Source organism: Myodes glareolus, chromosome 1, assembly GCF_982192425.1.
Source record: "Myodes glareolus chromosome 1, mMyoGla1.1, whole genome shotgun sequence".
NCBI lineage: Eukaryota > Metazoa > Chordata > Mammalia > Rodentia > Cricetidae > Myodes > Myodes glareolus.
The window spans coordinates 15127875-15143188 of record NC_142026.1 but is presented as its reverse complement, the minus strand read 5'-3'; the positions used below and the strand labels follow the sequence as shown (position 1 = coordinate 15143188).

Here is a 15314-nt window from a genome sequence, read left to right as displayed (position 1 = left end):
ACCGTCGAACTACACTTCCCAGCAGCCAATACGGCTAGAGAGTCCGGTCTTGAACGGGGGTTTATAACACATTTGATGTGGGGCCTTCTGGGGTTTGTAGTTTGAGTCCGAAAGCCTGCCAATTGGCGGACTGGTGAACTAGGGAAGGTGTGACGTGGATGGCGGGGTTAGGTATGGTGCCTGGGAGTTGTAGGTCTCGGTTTCTCCAAATGTTCAGTCAGGCGTAAAGGCAGCCGGTGATGCTGAGCATTCAATGTCAGTGGTATCTCCAGTGGACATCTCAGACAGCCAGACTGATTAATAAAGATTTTCCTGACACACCCCTTTCTAATAGTGTTGTCCTTGTAATTTAAGACCCAGCCGCTGCCTGAGTCTCTGCTCTCATGGACCCAAGAGGAACCGGCATTGTTAGAGTCTTTACCAGTCGGTGATGATCATTGAGATGAACCTCAATTAATTCTTACTACAGCCTACGAAGCATAGACAGGATCTCTTGTATTTCAGTCTTGTCTGGAATTAACTCAGTAGCCGAGGATGACTTTCCTGTCTCCACCTCCTACGTACCTGCACCATCATGGGATTTTTCTTTCTTTCTCCCTTCCTTCCTCTCCTTTCCTTTCCTTTCTTTTTTCTTTTCTTTTTTCTCTTCTGTCCTCCCTCTCTCCCTCCTTCCCTCCATTCCTCCTTTCTTTCTTTCTTTCTTTCTTTCTTCCTTCCTTTTTTTTTTCTTTCTTTTTAAAAGACAGGATCTCACGGTGTATCCCTGTCTGGCCTAGAACTAACAGCTCCTTCTCTGGAGTGCTGTGGTTAAAGGTGTGTACCATCACACCCAGCTCTATTATTCTCATTTTATAGATAAGAAAACTGAACCAGAACTGGTCCACAGTTTTCTCAAGGCCGTATTCATCTAGTTTGTTATTTGGGCTCCAAAACCCTGTATCTATCAGATATGTTCATAATTGTTCCCAGTTCTTGAGCAGCTGCATTCTTTCGCCCCTGCAATGATTGAATATAAATATTCTTCTATCGTCAGTGTATGTGTGAAGGTTGCTGTGATTCTGTTTTCAAACATAGTTCATTACAATGAGAATGAGGTAGCTCTTTGAATGCGGAGTTAGTCGGTATAAAGCCAGACACTTAAGGAGAAGAAGCCACAGTGGTGGATGTGTCCTTTGATAAAGAAAGAAGATGATGGGGAGGGAGAAGAAAAATTCCTTTACAGGAGCCGGGCGGTGGTGGCGCACGCTCTTAATCCCAGCACTCGGGAGGCAGAGGCAGGCGGATCTCTGTGAGTTCAAGGCAAACCTGGTCTACAAGAGCTCCAAAGCTACAAAAAGAAATTTCTTTGTAGGGAAATCCAGAAATCCAACAAACCTCTGACAAGTTAGGTAGGATGAGATACATATTCCAACATTCAAAGTTTTATTTCTGTGCATTGATTTAATTTTCTTACAATAATATATTTTGTTACTTGAAACATTATTTGCTAATAACAGAGGCTGATGATCAAGTCCTAATAGAGAAAGGATTCGAATCTACTGTGAATGTTACGAACTATGTCCACCAGAGGATGCTTTAAAAGCCGGAAGAAAGTCTTTATTACAGCTTGGCAGCTATATGGGAAGCTTACCGAAATCACGCAACACGGATCCTCACAGCTCTTTAGCTTTTATGCACCAACCACATCTCGGTTGGCACACTTCAGTTAGCAAGAACAGTTAGCAAGAAGCAGAACTACAGAAGCCAAGTACAAGGTTAGTACATTTAGGGGCTTTCCTGGATCCTGGAACAATGGACCGGGATGGATTTGATGGATTAGGTCTCTGTCCCCATTTTGGCAGGTGTGGGGCCTACCTCCCAGCTTTTGCGGTGAGACTAGTACCGCTAACATGGCATCAATTGTGCTAAGGTCTGGGGTCCTGGTACATAAGCATAGCCACTGTTCCTTCCTTTTTCATTTGTTTTTAATTTCATATCTCTTTATGTGATTTCCCCTTGGCGTGTTGGTGCTTTGGTTTTATCTGTAAAGACAAAAGACACGGATGTAGGACAACAACACCTGGTTCTATCTCTTCATTGTTAGAGTTGAGACAATAATGGATGAAATGCTTAGCGACCTGTGACATCCTGCAACAGGTGGAAGGGGAATGTTGCTAGTATTCGAGACAAATCTCAGATTTGGTTTCCTTCTTCTGAGTGTGAATAGCTGCTGGTGTACACAGTGTCAATAGCTGCTGGTGTATACAATGTGAATAGCTGCTAGTGAACACGGTGTGAATAACTGCTGGTTCACACAGTGTGAATAGCTGCTGATTCACACAGTGTGAATAGCTCTTGATGTACTCAGTGTGAAGAGCTGCTGATTCACACAGTGTGAATAGCTGCTGGTTTACACAGTGTGAATAGCTGCTGGTTTACAAAATGTGAATAGCTGCTGATGTACACAGTGTGAATAGCTGCTGATGTACATAGTGTGAATAATTGCTGGTGTACACAGTGTCAATAGCTGCTGATGTACACAGTGTGAATAACTGCTGGTTTACACAGTGTGAATAGCTGCTGGTGTACACAGTGTGAATAGCTACTGATGTACTCAGTGTCAATAGCTGCTGATTAGCCCACATTTGCCTTGCTCTCCCTGTCCCCACCAGAGTCAGTTAATTTATTAAGACCAAGTGCTGTGCCTTCATCATGCTTGTCATGAATTCACAATGCAGCCACTTCACTCTCGTGGCCCACTCACCCACCAATAGAACAATATACTGTCCTTTGACAAGACAGAGAACATTTGGAACCATGGAACCCAGGATTTCTATAAATTCACAGATCTTGTTCCTAGAAATTCCAATGTAGAATGTCTGGAATTGGATGAAAAATGTGCTCTCCTTTCGAGTGCTAACATCCCAAAATTGAAGTATTTAGTCTAAAACTCATCTTCAAAAAGTGAACTAATCAGATCCCAATCAACTTCTGGAGTAGCCTGACCTTGCTTTTGTATTTTTGAAACGTCCCCCATAGGCTGATGTTCTGAGAGCTCGTTCCTTATGATGTTGATATCTTGAGAAGCTGTGGCACTTTTAGGAGGCGGGTCTGGCTGGCAGAAGTAAGTCACTAAGGGAGGGATTTGAAGAACACAGGAGGCTCTCGGTGGTTCCTGTTGCACTCTCTTTGCTTTCTGGTCTGCTGTGATGTGAGCATCCTCTCCTAAGTATTCTTGCCGCAGTGAACTGTGCTGCTGCACCACACCATCCCCGCCTAACACGATGGACTGAACCCTCGGAAACTGTGATCCAAGATAAACCTTTCCTCCCTGAGCTGTTCTTGCTGGGTATTGTGTTCCCCATGACGTAAACATAACACCCATTTGGCAGAGTGCTGGAATCGATTCTAGGACCTCATGCACTCTAGATAAGAACTCTACCACTGAGCTATATTCCCAGTCCTGTTATTCTCAAGTCTTGATTCTGCTACCCTTGTGAAATGCACTTAGCTTTCCAGTGTGTTGTTTATTTTGGAGCCAAGGTTTATTCACGACTTTCTTCATCACTGTGGCAAGATGCCTAACAAAAGTGACCCAAGGAAAACATGCTTTATTTTGTCCCACCGATGAGGGTGCTGTCCACCACAGTGGGAAGCTTTGGTTGCAGAAGCTTGAGGCAGCAGGTCATGTCACATCTGCAGTCAGGAAACAGAGCCACGAACTCAGATGCTCAGGCCACTTTCTTCTTTTCATTCAGTCCAGGATCAATGCATAGAACGGTGCTGCCCACATTTAGGGTGAGTCTTCCCACCTCATTTAACCGAATATAGAAACTCCCTCGCAGACTTGCCCTGCGATTTGTTTCCATGGTGATTCTAAATTCCAGCAAGTTGGCAATCAAGATTAACCATCACAGAAGGAGAGGGGCATAAATTAACCAAACTCAGTCTGGTGTTTATATCCAGAGACCAGTGGCTCCTACCTCTCCTGTTAGCCTTCTCCCTCCCTCCCCTGTCCATTGTCCTTTCATTCCTTTTTCCCTTTCTTCCTCCCTCTGACTAGTTAGCTATACGCTCACACGCTCACAATGAAAAAGAGACACAAAACTGCATTACGATCACAGCAGGATCTGAATATATGAGTTTGTCATTCTCAGGTTTACCCAAGTCTTTTGGGATTCTACATCCTCCCTGGGTGGGTCCTGGACTCTGGGTCCCTAGAGGACAAATGCTATGTCTAACTCACATTTTTTTTTTCCAGTCTGTAATTACCAATTTCTCCCCACGCCCACCCCGTATACTCCAGGGACCTGAAAACAAAGCAGTGGTCTTGCTGATACATTTCCTAAGAATCGCTGTAATTTTCATTTCTTGACCCATAAAGTAAAATCAGAAGGGACCTTAGAGGATGTCAGTCTCCTCCCTTAGGAGTAAGGAAACAGAAGCTCCGAGAGGTCAGCTGGGCCTGATTAACCAGGCCAGAGACAGGTGCCTTAGCAGGGCTCTTTCTAGGGCTTAATTAGATGTACAAATGGTCACTGCATGCCTTCCTTGCCTAATGGCCTGTGTCTGGACACCTAAACGAGATTAAAGTCTCCCTTGGGAGTCTCCTGCTGGTCATGTAAATGCTGGGCTTCCCTCTCCCGGTCTTCAATGCCCTAGAACAGGGCTCGACAGTCTCTGGGGAGGACTTTTTGACAGCCGCCTCAAGGGCACGCCACCACTCAGGTTAATCACACCAGAGATAGATGCAGGAACAGATGCAAGGCTTTGAGGCGGCTCCTTCCCGGGGTGCTGTGGGTTGGCAAAGGTATTTGCATATCCAAAGCACAGAGGAGCACTGTGAAGGTTTATAAGGCAAGAAATTCACCTTCCTTAGCGGTTGTTCCGTTCTGATGGATTTAATGACTGAGTGTGGCAGTTCCGCTCCTGTTTGCCACCTCCAGCCCCTTCCCCACAACTCTACAGTGGTCTAACGTCAGAGCCTACTGCAGGCTCTGTGCCCAGCTCAGTCCAGAGGCTGCTGTGCCGCCCCTTCCCTGTGTCCTCATCTCTCTGACTGTTTGGGCTTCCTAGCTAAGATTACTTCACAAGCCTCCCTCTCAAATCTGGCACTTTTTTTTTCCTTCTGGGATGTTGCACATTCTTTACCAAAAGCACCCCCCCCATGACACCCTGCTTCAATTTTCTTCTACTTGTAAAATGTCACTTTTTCTGTTCCCCCAATATTGCTGCTTTCACTTGAAGAAAAAAATCCATTCATATCTTCACTTGAGGAAAACCCAGGGACTACACAGTGGGTGAAGGCACCAGGAGAGTGGGCAGTCATAAGAGCCAAAGGATGCAAGACTTCCCTCAGAAAAGTCAAGGTCTAGTGGAGGAGGTAGGGCAGAAAAACGAGAGGAAGAGGAGGAGACTAAAGGCTGAGAATCATGAGGGGTCGGAAAAGGCCAGGAAGAGACAACAGAGGGGACCAGTTCAGAGTGGTTGGGAAAGATGGCATGGACCCCTAAGGAGGAGAGCAGGCAACCACTAAGCCCCAGAAGCAAAGGCAGACAGCTGCCTTACTTTCCCTGGGGAGATGGGAACAAACCTTATTCACCTAAGAAGGAATGAGGCCTAATTATAGGAAGGTGAGGGGTCCCCAAACATCTGCCTAAGCCAAAAGCCTCACTCCACAGTGGGTCATTGGCTTCCCCAGAGTTACATAGATGGAACCCTCCCTTCACTTAGCCTTCTGCCTCCTGGCTCTTCTAGCCCCTCTGGAATGAGGTTATACACGGTTGGGAGCAGAAGGCAGGAAAGGGTGGCTGACATCTCAGAACCAAGTCGAACACCCCTCCCTACTCCCTCCGTCTATGAGGGAGCATCAACAGACTAGAGCGTGTGTGGGTCTCTCATGAGCAATGGTGGCTGCTTTGTTAAGATGGTAAGTGCTGTGCTGTGCTCAGAGAGTAGCCTCAGACAGTCCAGGCCCACCATAGCAGGACCCAGGTGGGTCTGAGAAACTGGAGGTGGCTGAGAGGGGATGAACAACACGGAGGCTAGAGAGGAACAGATGAGCACTCAAGGGATTGGTCTGGATCTCGTCCTGAGGACAGGGGAAGCCACCCGAAAGATTCCTCCTGGAATTCAATGGTCTGATATGATACGAGAGGAAGATGGCTCTTGCTGCAGAGTGGAGAAGACCCTTCAGGGAGACGAGTGTCCACAGGAAGACTTCATGGGAAGCCATCAGAGAAGTCTGGGGAAGAGATGATGGATACTAGGCCGCGTGGCCAGATCAGAAGACCGTGGCGGTATTTTTTCATTTTCATTTTTTATTTCTTTCTTTTTCGAGACAGGGTTTCTCTGTGTAGTCCTGGTTGTCCTGGAACTTACTCTGTAGACCAGTCTGACCTCGAACTCACAGAGATCTGCCTTCCTCGACCTCCCGAGTGCTGGGATGAAAGGTGCATGCTACCACGCCTGGCCAGGAGGCACCATTCTTGGTGTTTCTTTTTGCTCCGAGCCCGCTATCACAGATAGTCTTTGGAGACAGGCAGGTTCTGGCACATGTTCAGAGGCTGCATCTAGTGAGGGCCTTCAGATTGACAGGGTACTGCAGTGACCGGAGCAGGCTGTTCTCAAGGGACAGAATTTCTCTTTGGAGACAGGCAGGGCTCTCCCCTCCATGCATGGGATTAACAGACTCGCAGGTTACCCAGAGGGCAGATCTGCTGTGAAAGCCATTTGGTCTGGGTTTCTCTTGATCCCCTGCCTCTTGACTTCTTGGAATGGGCATTGATGGAGACTCAGGGACCACTGCTCCATCCCCCAAAGTTTGACTGTATGCCTGGATCCTACTGCTGCAGGCCGGTGCTGTAAGCTGTCCTCCAAGCTCACTGACTCTCCCACTGATGGTGACAGTCATGAAATTGACTTAGGAAGCTGAGGTAGCACGCTGAGCTTTCTTATGGACTGTCATTCTTCCTAACATTAGATCGCCACTTTACAGACTTGTAGGTCAGGAAAAAGGTGGACTTCTCACGGCTATTCGGGGAGAATGGAGACAGAATGAAGGCAAGCAGGCTGTTCAAGCATAGAGAGAACACCGATCTCAGAGACCCCGGTCCCTACTGCCGACCTCGGATGCTGCTCTGTGGATGCCGCAACGGAGGTGAGCCACTAGCATTTGCTAGGATTTTATCCGCTGTTTCTATGAGACATCTCCTGGTTTGTGTCTGATGTGAGTTGAAAATATAACATTAGATTAGAAATCATTGGCCAATTACAACATCCCTGAAGACCACAAGGGGGCAGATAAAAGCCCAAGAAGAACCTGTGTCCTCCTGTCATGCCCCACCCCCACCCCATACATAAAGTGCTTCTCTCTGGGTCCCTCTTTCTTGAATCTTGATGTATTGTCTCTTCCTCACATTTATCAGCTTCTTGTCCTTTTCTTTTTCTCTGTTCATCTACGTCTACATCTGGCCTGCCCATAGCATTAGACTAAAGTTTATTATAAATTATTTGCTTTGTGTTGAATTGCTCCTGGTTTTGAGCTCAGGTCTTTTTGTTGCTGTTTGAGACAAGGCACGGCTGTGTATACCTGAATGGCCTGGAACTCACCAAGTAGACCAGGCAGGCCTTGAACTCACAGAAATCTACCTGCCTCTGCCTGCTGGGATTAAGGGTTTGGGCCACCACACCAGCCTTGCATAGCTCTCAATAGGTAAAAACAAGAGGCCAGTCTGTTCGGGAATTTCAGGAGCAAGGGAAGTTTCCGGAGGCTGCAGTTCCCGTGCCCTGTCTCCACAGTAACTCAGCCATCATCTCATCACCACCCAAATGTGGGCTTCTATGGATCTTGGGGCAAAGGTAACTCCTTCTCTCCCTAACGTCAGCATTTCGTTTCTCCCTACCAGGAGAGTCTGTCTAGTGTCCACTCTAGGTTCGCTGCAAGCTCAGATTTGGTTGGTTCACTGAAGCCGGATCCATGGAGCAGCTCCAAGCTGCAGGTTCAGGCATCAGGGTGGTAATGGCGCAACACAGCTTCCCGCAGCAAACAGGGCTGTGCACATCTGCACTTGATGGAGCCACTCAGACTAATTCGGGAAGGAACGGTTCCATTCATCATGAATGTAAATTATCCTAATAGAGCAGCTAAGAGCAGAAGTGCTTTCTAGGTAACTTACGGGAAGGGACCTCCCACTCCTGGATGCAATAATAGAAAACCACTGGCTGTCAGCTCCATTTGGGAAAGAGTGTTAGCATCCTTTCTGATCACTTCTTCGGTCCTCAGCACTGCCTTCCAGGAAATCAGCTCCCTCTTAGCAATCGGCTCAATATTATTTGGGTTTTAATTTTATTTTTTCTGCTGAAACCTTCAGAAAAAGTGGGCTTATTCTTTCTTCACCCTGTGTGAATAAAAAAGCAGTACCCATTTCAGCAAATACCCAAAAGGCTTTGAGATTTCTGGCACCAGTCTCTATTTCTGGATTATGAACGTAAACACCCACCCGTCACTACCCTGCTCCCATTTAAATAGGCAATCCCATGCTTCTCTCTCAGGGCTCTTGTCAGTTTGCTACAGGGCCCATGTTCCTTTCTGTGTACATTAGTGAAAGTATTGTCTCAAAAAAAAATCCACAAAGAACGATGGACAAATTGCTACTGGGATTAGTGAGGCGCTCTGATCATGGGTACACAGATACTATGGGAAAAGTTTGAGCTGATGGCATAGTATCTAAACTGGACTTCGAAGAATAAGAAGGGATTCGAAATCCAAAAGCAGTGGGGAGAAGGGTGGTTATACAAAAACATTCAATCTGATACAAGTGCAAAAACTGAGGAAAACTTGCTTAATTGCTTAATTGAATTAATAGTTAAAACAGTATTATTATTACTATTATTTCATGAGTCTAAGGACGAACCCAGAACTGCACAGTAAGCAAGCCCTCTACCCCTGAGTTCCACCTTCAGTCTGAGAGCTTATTGCTATCAGAAATCGCCTGGCAGGATGTTTTTCTGTCTGACACGGTCTTTGGGACCCTAGGACCAAGGCTGAGTCAGTGAAGGGGAGCTGGACAGGTCTCTTGGATGATGCGTGATGGAATTAGGTGTCTCTTGTGTAACTCTCAGCTGCAAGGAAGGAGAGAGCAGCCATCTCCACGTTAACACACGATCCCCCACGAGCCTCCTCAAACTGTGTCTTCAGCTACCACTTTATCAATAGTGTGTCCTAATTACCTCGGAGACTTTGAAAATATGCCTCAGCACGATCGTTTCTGTAGTGTAGGTTTTATTCACAGGGACTGATACGTTGCCGTTGTCTGGAAGAAATGGGGAGTGTATCAGATAGTGTCATTTGATTATAACTGCAGATATTGATAACCCAACGTTTGGAGTAATGGGAGTAATGGTTCCCTCACCACATCTCCCACTACCTTCCCATATGTCAGATATGGGTGCCATGTATCACACATTCAAAATGGTTCAGAGGCCATCTGAAAACTTCCAAAGGTCAGCTGGGTCTTTACAGGAATTGAGTGCAAAGCCATAATAATGTTGATAATAGTTCTCAGGAATTATAAAGCCAGTGGCTGTGTGAGCTTCCAAACCAAGATGGGCTCCAGAGAAGAGTCAGTTTTCCAAGGGTCCAACTCATCATTGACAGAGGTCTTGGCATGCACAGAGTGGGCACAGTCTTACCACCCAATACATCTTCATCCAGCGTCTCCCAAGCTAGGTTTCCTTGGGTCGCTTGGCTTCACCTAACCAGTGTGTGCTGTTTGTGTGATCAGCAAGTCATTTAGGAAGAGCCTTTTAATTAAGAGGAGATCAACAAATTATTACATCAGAGCCACTTAGTACCCTGCCATCTGGCCAGGGCTCTTTCTGGCCCCCTTTTGCCCCGCAGAGCTTTCACAGGCATTAAAAAATGACAGAAGAGAAACAGGACAGCTGCCAGGACTAGGAGAGAACCACGTAGCCTTTGCTGGGAACAGAGAGGAGAGTCTGGGAAGACCTATTAGTGTCTAACCTTCTCATAGACTGCTTCTACACCTGCAAAGTGGAGATGCTCGAGTCCAGCTGGGAGCTCTGAAATGGCTTACACAATTGCTGACTTCGTGGAGGTAGTCAGAGAACAGACCGAATCTGAAAGCCATGAGTGAGAAGCTTCGTCATGGATGATGGTGGCAGCAGTGACCACTCCATTGATACTTTAGCGAGGCCACTAGACAGTTCCTCCATGGAAGCCCCACCTGAGACCCATTTTGCTGTGACCCACAGGGACATCCCTCCTGCTTTTTTCTAACTATTTGGGCTGCCCAGTGAACCTATAGTCACCTCTTGGCTCACTCCACGCAAGCCTGGATGCCAGGACAGTTAGGGAAGTGCAGCCAGAGTTTTGGGTGTTTGGGCACGATTAAACAAAGAGCTAAGAGTGATCTAAACTGAGAAGAGGCTAGGGGATCGAATTTGGGGGATGTATTTAAATATGTGGCCACCGGAAAGGGTCTCGCAGCATGATGTGACAGTTAGATATGATGCCCTAGAAGTAAAATCACTATGAGAGAGACAGCCAAATAAAGACTCATATAAGCATAGTGGAGACTCAAGGACTGTGAGCAGCACAGCTGTCAGAGATGTGATTTTCCAGAATGGTGAATAGCCCAGATAAAGAACGGGATGAAGCAACTCACTAAGAGTTTTCAGTCTTATACACTTAGCATATAAAAAAATATCACATTTAAAAAGCTCTATTTATGGGGCTGTGGAGATGGCGGCTGGCTTCTTTCTTCCTTTCTTCCTTCCTTTCTTTCTTTCTTTCTTTCTTTCTTTCTTTCTTTCTTTCTTTCTTTCTTTTTGTGTTTCGAGACAGGGTTTCTCTGTGTAGTCCTGGCTGTCCTGGCAAACCAGGCTGGCCTTGAATTTACAGAGATTCACCTGCCTCTGCTCCAGAACACTGGGATTAAAGGCCCTGGCCACCAACATCCAACTAAAGTACTTTCTCAACAAGCATAAACACCAGTTCTGATCCCCAGAACCCACGTTACAAACCAGGCAGGCAAGGTACCTTGCCTGTAACCCCAACACTCAAGAGGCAAAAATGGGGTGTCCTTTGAGCCAACTGGCTAAGTTAGACTAGCCAAGTCAGCAAGCTCAGCTAGATGCTCTGCTTCTATAACTAAAATAGACTAAATGGGCTGGGTGATGGTGGCACACGCCTTTAATCCCAGCACTCGGGAGGCAGAGGCAGATGGATCTCTGTGAATTTGAGGTCAGCCTGGTCTATAGGATGAGTTCCAGAACAGCCAGGGCTGATACACAAAGAAACCCTGTCTCAGAATGTAAAAAAAAAAAAAAAAAAAAATGAAGACACTCAATGTCAATCTCTAGCCTTGACATGCACATGCAAACACATACATGCATGCCCATACACACACATGCCCACATGCATATAAATCTGCATATACTTAACATATGTCTTAGACACATATATATGAAAAAGTCCTGTTTACATATGAAGTGAAGGCATGTTATTTTTTAGAAATTGTGTTATTACAGGGTGCATGTATGATATATATTTATGGGCACATGCATGCAGTGCATGAATGATGTATGTGTATGGGCACACACATGCAGTGCATGGTCAGAGGACAACCTGTGAGGACAGTAATCTTCCACCTTTATGTGGGTTCCAGGGACTGAGCTCAGGTTGTCAGGCTTATGGGTCACGTCTGACCCATGTGTCGAAGACCAACTTCAGCAAAACTCGTACATTCCAGGGTAGGAGCATGAGGATTACAATTATTAAGCAAAAAGAACAGAGGTATAAGAGAAATAAGAGACAGAAACACAGAACAGCACCGGGAGGGACATTCAGTGAACACTGAATCCGCCTCATTTATTTTCCACACGCTTATATGCTTCACTCCAAAAGGGGAGGGGGAGGCAACAGACTTCGTTAACATGATGTAAGGAATAGACTTGAATTCTCTGCCCTTTGGTCCAGGTGGAGCGGATCCACCTCTGTAACATGAAGGCCGCCTTGTTGGGGTATCTGTCCCGCCCAGTACCCCACAACCGGCAAGTCCAAAGAAAATCACTCACAAGACTTCATATGATTATAAACTGATTGGCCCATTAGGTCAGGCTTCTTGTTAACTCTTATAACATATATTACCCCATTATCCTTATCTATGTTAGCCACATGGGCTCAGTACCTTTCTCAGTGTGACAGCTTACATGTTGCCTCTTCCATGGTCTGCGCAGGAATGGCAGAGGAACCTCTCTGCTTCCCAGAATTCTCCTGTTCTCATTGCATCACCTCTACTTCCTGTCTGGTTTTCCCACCTATACTGCCTGCCTGGCCAATCAGCGTTTTATTAAAATATGATTGACAGAATACAGACAATTCTCCCGCATCACACCTCTCTATACAAAATACTAATTAACCACACCACAGGTCAGAATCTCTTGTTTGTAGCCACACCTGTTACCAGCAACTTTGAGAGAGTAAAAATAAGCTGCATCTCTGACCTCCAGTCAAGGTGGAACAGCTCACAGCTGTGGGTTCCCACACCCTCTCAGGCATTTTGGCACCCCAGAAATGAAGCTATACTCTAAAGCTCTGAGGATGGTAAGTTTTCACCTTTGCAAATGTCTGATGGGGCACTGCGAAGTTGTAAAGCATTTGTCAGGCTGCCTCACAGATGGCCAAAGAACCAGGTGTCTGGGGTCCCGTCTTCTTGCCAAGGGTGAGTCCCCTGGATATCACCTGGGACAAAATACCTCCTAGGGAGTGATCTTGTGCTAGGCTAAATTGAAAATGTGAAATAAACTAAATTAAATTTAAAAATATGATGGGACATAATGAGGAAATCTTAAGTTTGAACGGATAACAAAGGACATGGCATCTTTCTTCATTTTTGTTAGGCATGATAATAAAAATAATTTTATGTAAAAATAAATGCACACAATTACATGCTAACACAAAGAGGAAATCGGTCTCATGATGAAGCTTAACAGTGACCATTTAAGCACAACATGCCTAGGAGATTTATAGACAACATGTCATGACTCAGCCCCCAACTCTCTTCTGAAAATTTCCTTAATATGACCTTAAAGTCGCCTGCAAGTCACCTCCTTGCTACACACAGGTCAGTGATCTGGGTCGAGTGGGGCCTCTCTTAGTTTGTTCTCCGTTGATTGCACAAAGCACCTGCAAATGGAGAGTTTACTTTTTTCTTTCTTTCTTTCCTCCCTTCCTTCCTTCCTTCCTTCTTTCCTTCTTTCTTTCTTTCTAGTCTGTCTGTCTGTCTGTCTGTCTGTCTTTCTTTTTTTGAGACAGGGTTTCTCTGCAGCTTTGAAGACTGACCTGAAATTAGCTCTTGTAGACCAGAATGACTTTGAACTCAGAGATCCGCCTGCCTCTGCCTCCCTAGTGCTGGGATTAAAGGCGTGCGCCACCACAGTCTGGCTTGTTTTGTTATTTTTCAAGACAAGGTTTCTCGGTGTAGCTCTGGCTGTCCTGGAACTCACTTTGTACTCTAGGCTGGCCTCAAACTCACAGAGATTCACCTGCCTCTGCCTCTGGAGTACGGACTTGAAGGCATGCACCACCACTGTCCGGCTAGAGGTTATTAAAATAGAATAAATAGAAGTTTAAGAGCCTGGCACCAGCATTGGTTTCTGATGAAGGTCTCAGGATGAACAGTGTCACATGCTGGAGCTCAGGGTGTATTAGGGACACTGTCTGTCTTGGAAGGGAAGGCACAGCAGCAGGATCAGAAGGCAGGTGATCACATCGAATCCACAATCCGAAACAGAGTAATGGATGCTTTAAGCTTCACTTCCGTTTCTCCTTCTCACCGATTCCAAGACTCCAGCCCATAAAATGATATTTCCTACATTTAGGGTGAGTTGCTGCCTCAACTAACCTAATCTAGAAAAGCTCACACAGACCGGTCCAGAAATGTGTTTCTATAGTGATTCTAAGTCCTATTAAACTGCCAATCAAGGTTGGCTTATCACAGGAGGAGAGACAGTAGACAGGAAGAGGAGGAGGAGGGTGGGCCCACATGACAGGAGCGGAAGAGAGCAAACCCAGAGAATGGAACTTCTTTTCGAGCAGTCTGTCACACCACACACACCCCTCCAGCTCTGCTGCAAGCAATCCAGTTCTTCCCTCCCATGAGAGAAGCCTGTCCCTTCTAAGGTGGCGTCCCTGATGACCTAATCACTTCCCACTAAAAGCTTCGCCTTTGAAGTTCTGCCAGGTCTCAATATCATGACTCCAGCATACAAACCTGTGGGGTACAAACCTATTTAAACCACAGCAGAAGGACTGGTAGGTGCTAACAGTCACAGGAATGGTACCCAGAGCACAGCCTCAGGCTCTGAGGTCTCTAGAGACAGCCTGTTTCCTGCGTTTCTTGATGTTGGGTAAATTAAATCCCTCCATGGTTTCCATGACACATTGTAGACACCATCCAGAAAATTCAGTTTATTTGATCTCAGGCCAACTAAAATTGGTGTGTGTTGCTTATAAGATCCTCAATAAGAGCCTCTCTTTCTTGGAACAAACCATACATGAGAAGCAGGTTTGCACTAAAGACAATCACGTCGGTTAGGTTCCTTAGAAGTCAAAGTCAGAGAAAAGCTGAGTTTCTGAGTGGTTATATTTAGATAAACTCTATAAAGGGAAGCAGTTGAACTTGGAAAATTCTCTCCCTTGGCCTACATGAAATCTATCATCTAGTCAGAATAACTGTGATAATCATGCTCCAAAGGGGCCCCCAGCGACTCTGTCTGCTTGGTAGTCATATTCCTGTTTTTTCACTTCTTATTCTGGGTAGGACTGACTTCTATTATCAATCAGATACCGCAAAACCTCCCGTGTCACTTGTGACCTCTAAGTCTAGGTCCTGAAAGGCATTGCGGCTCCCAATTTGTTCTCCCAGATCACTCACTAAAGAGGAAACTGCTTTGTCTGTTGGCGAAATCTCTTACGCTACCTGCCAGGAGGGCCATGTGGCAAGAGCTAAAGGTCCTGCCAATGCCCGGCCGTGTCTTGTCAGGCAAAGGAGTTGAGTGTGCCATCTTGGAAGCAGGTCCTTGGGCCTTAGCCAAGAGCTCTTAGATGAATAAAGCCCCTGACAACATCTTGGTTAGGGGTTGGTCCACCAACTGAGGCAGTGTGCCTGTTCTAATGGGAGCTCACCAAACCCAGCGGGACCGGGTCTGAATGAGCATGCAATCAAACCAGACTCTATGATTGTGACTGACAATGGGGGCTGACTGAGAAGCCATTGATAAAGGCACTGGGACTTGTTTTTACAGAGTGT

General features: G+C 46.1%; 1 long non-coding RNA gene across 1 annotated transcript in view; it reads right to left on the bottom strand.

Moving 5' to 3' along the window:
* Window positions 1–2495: 2495 nt before the first annotated feature.
* Window positions 2496–15314, bottom strand: part of LOC146896176 (uncharacterized) — a 32598-nt gene continuing 19779 nt past the window's right edge. The window contains exons 2-3 of the long non-coding RNA XR_015004825.2: window positions 9211–9293; window positions 2496–8378 (exon numbers count right to left, since the gene is read on the bottom strand). This is a non-coding gene — a long non-coding RNA (uncharacterized LOC146896176). The remainder of the gene's footprint in view (window positions 8379–9210; window positions 9294–15314) is intronic.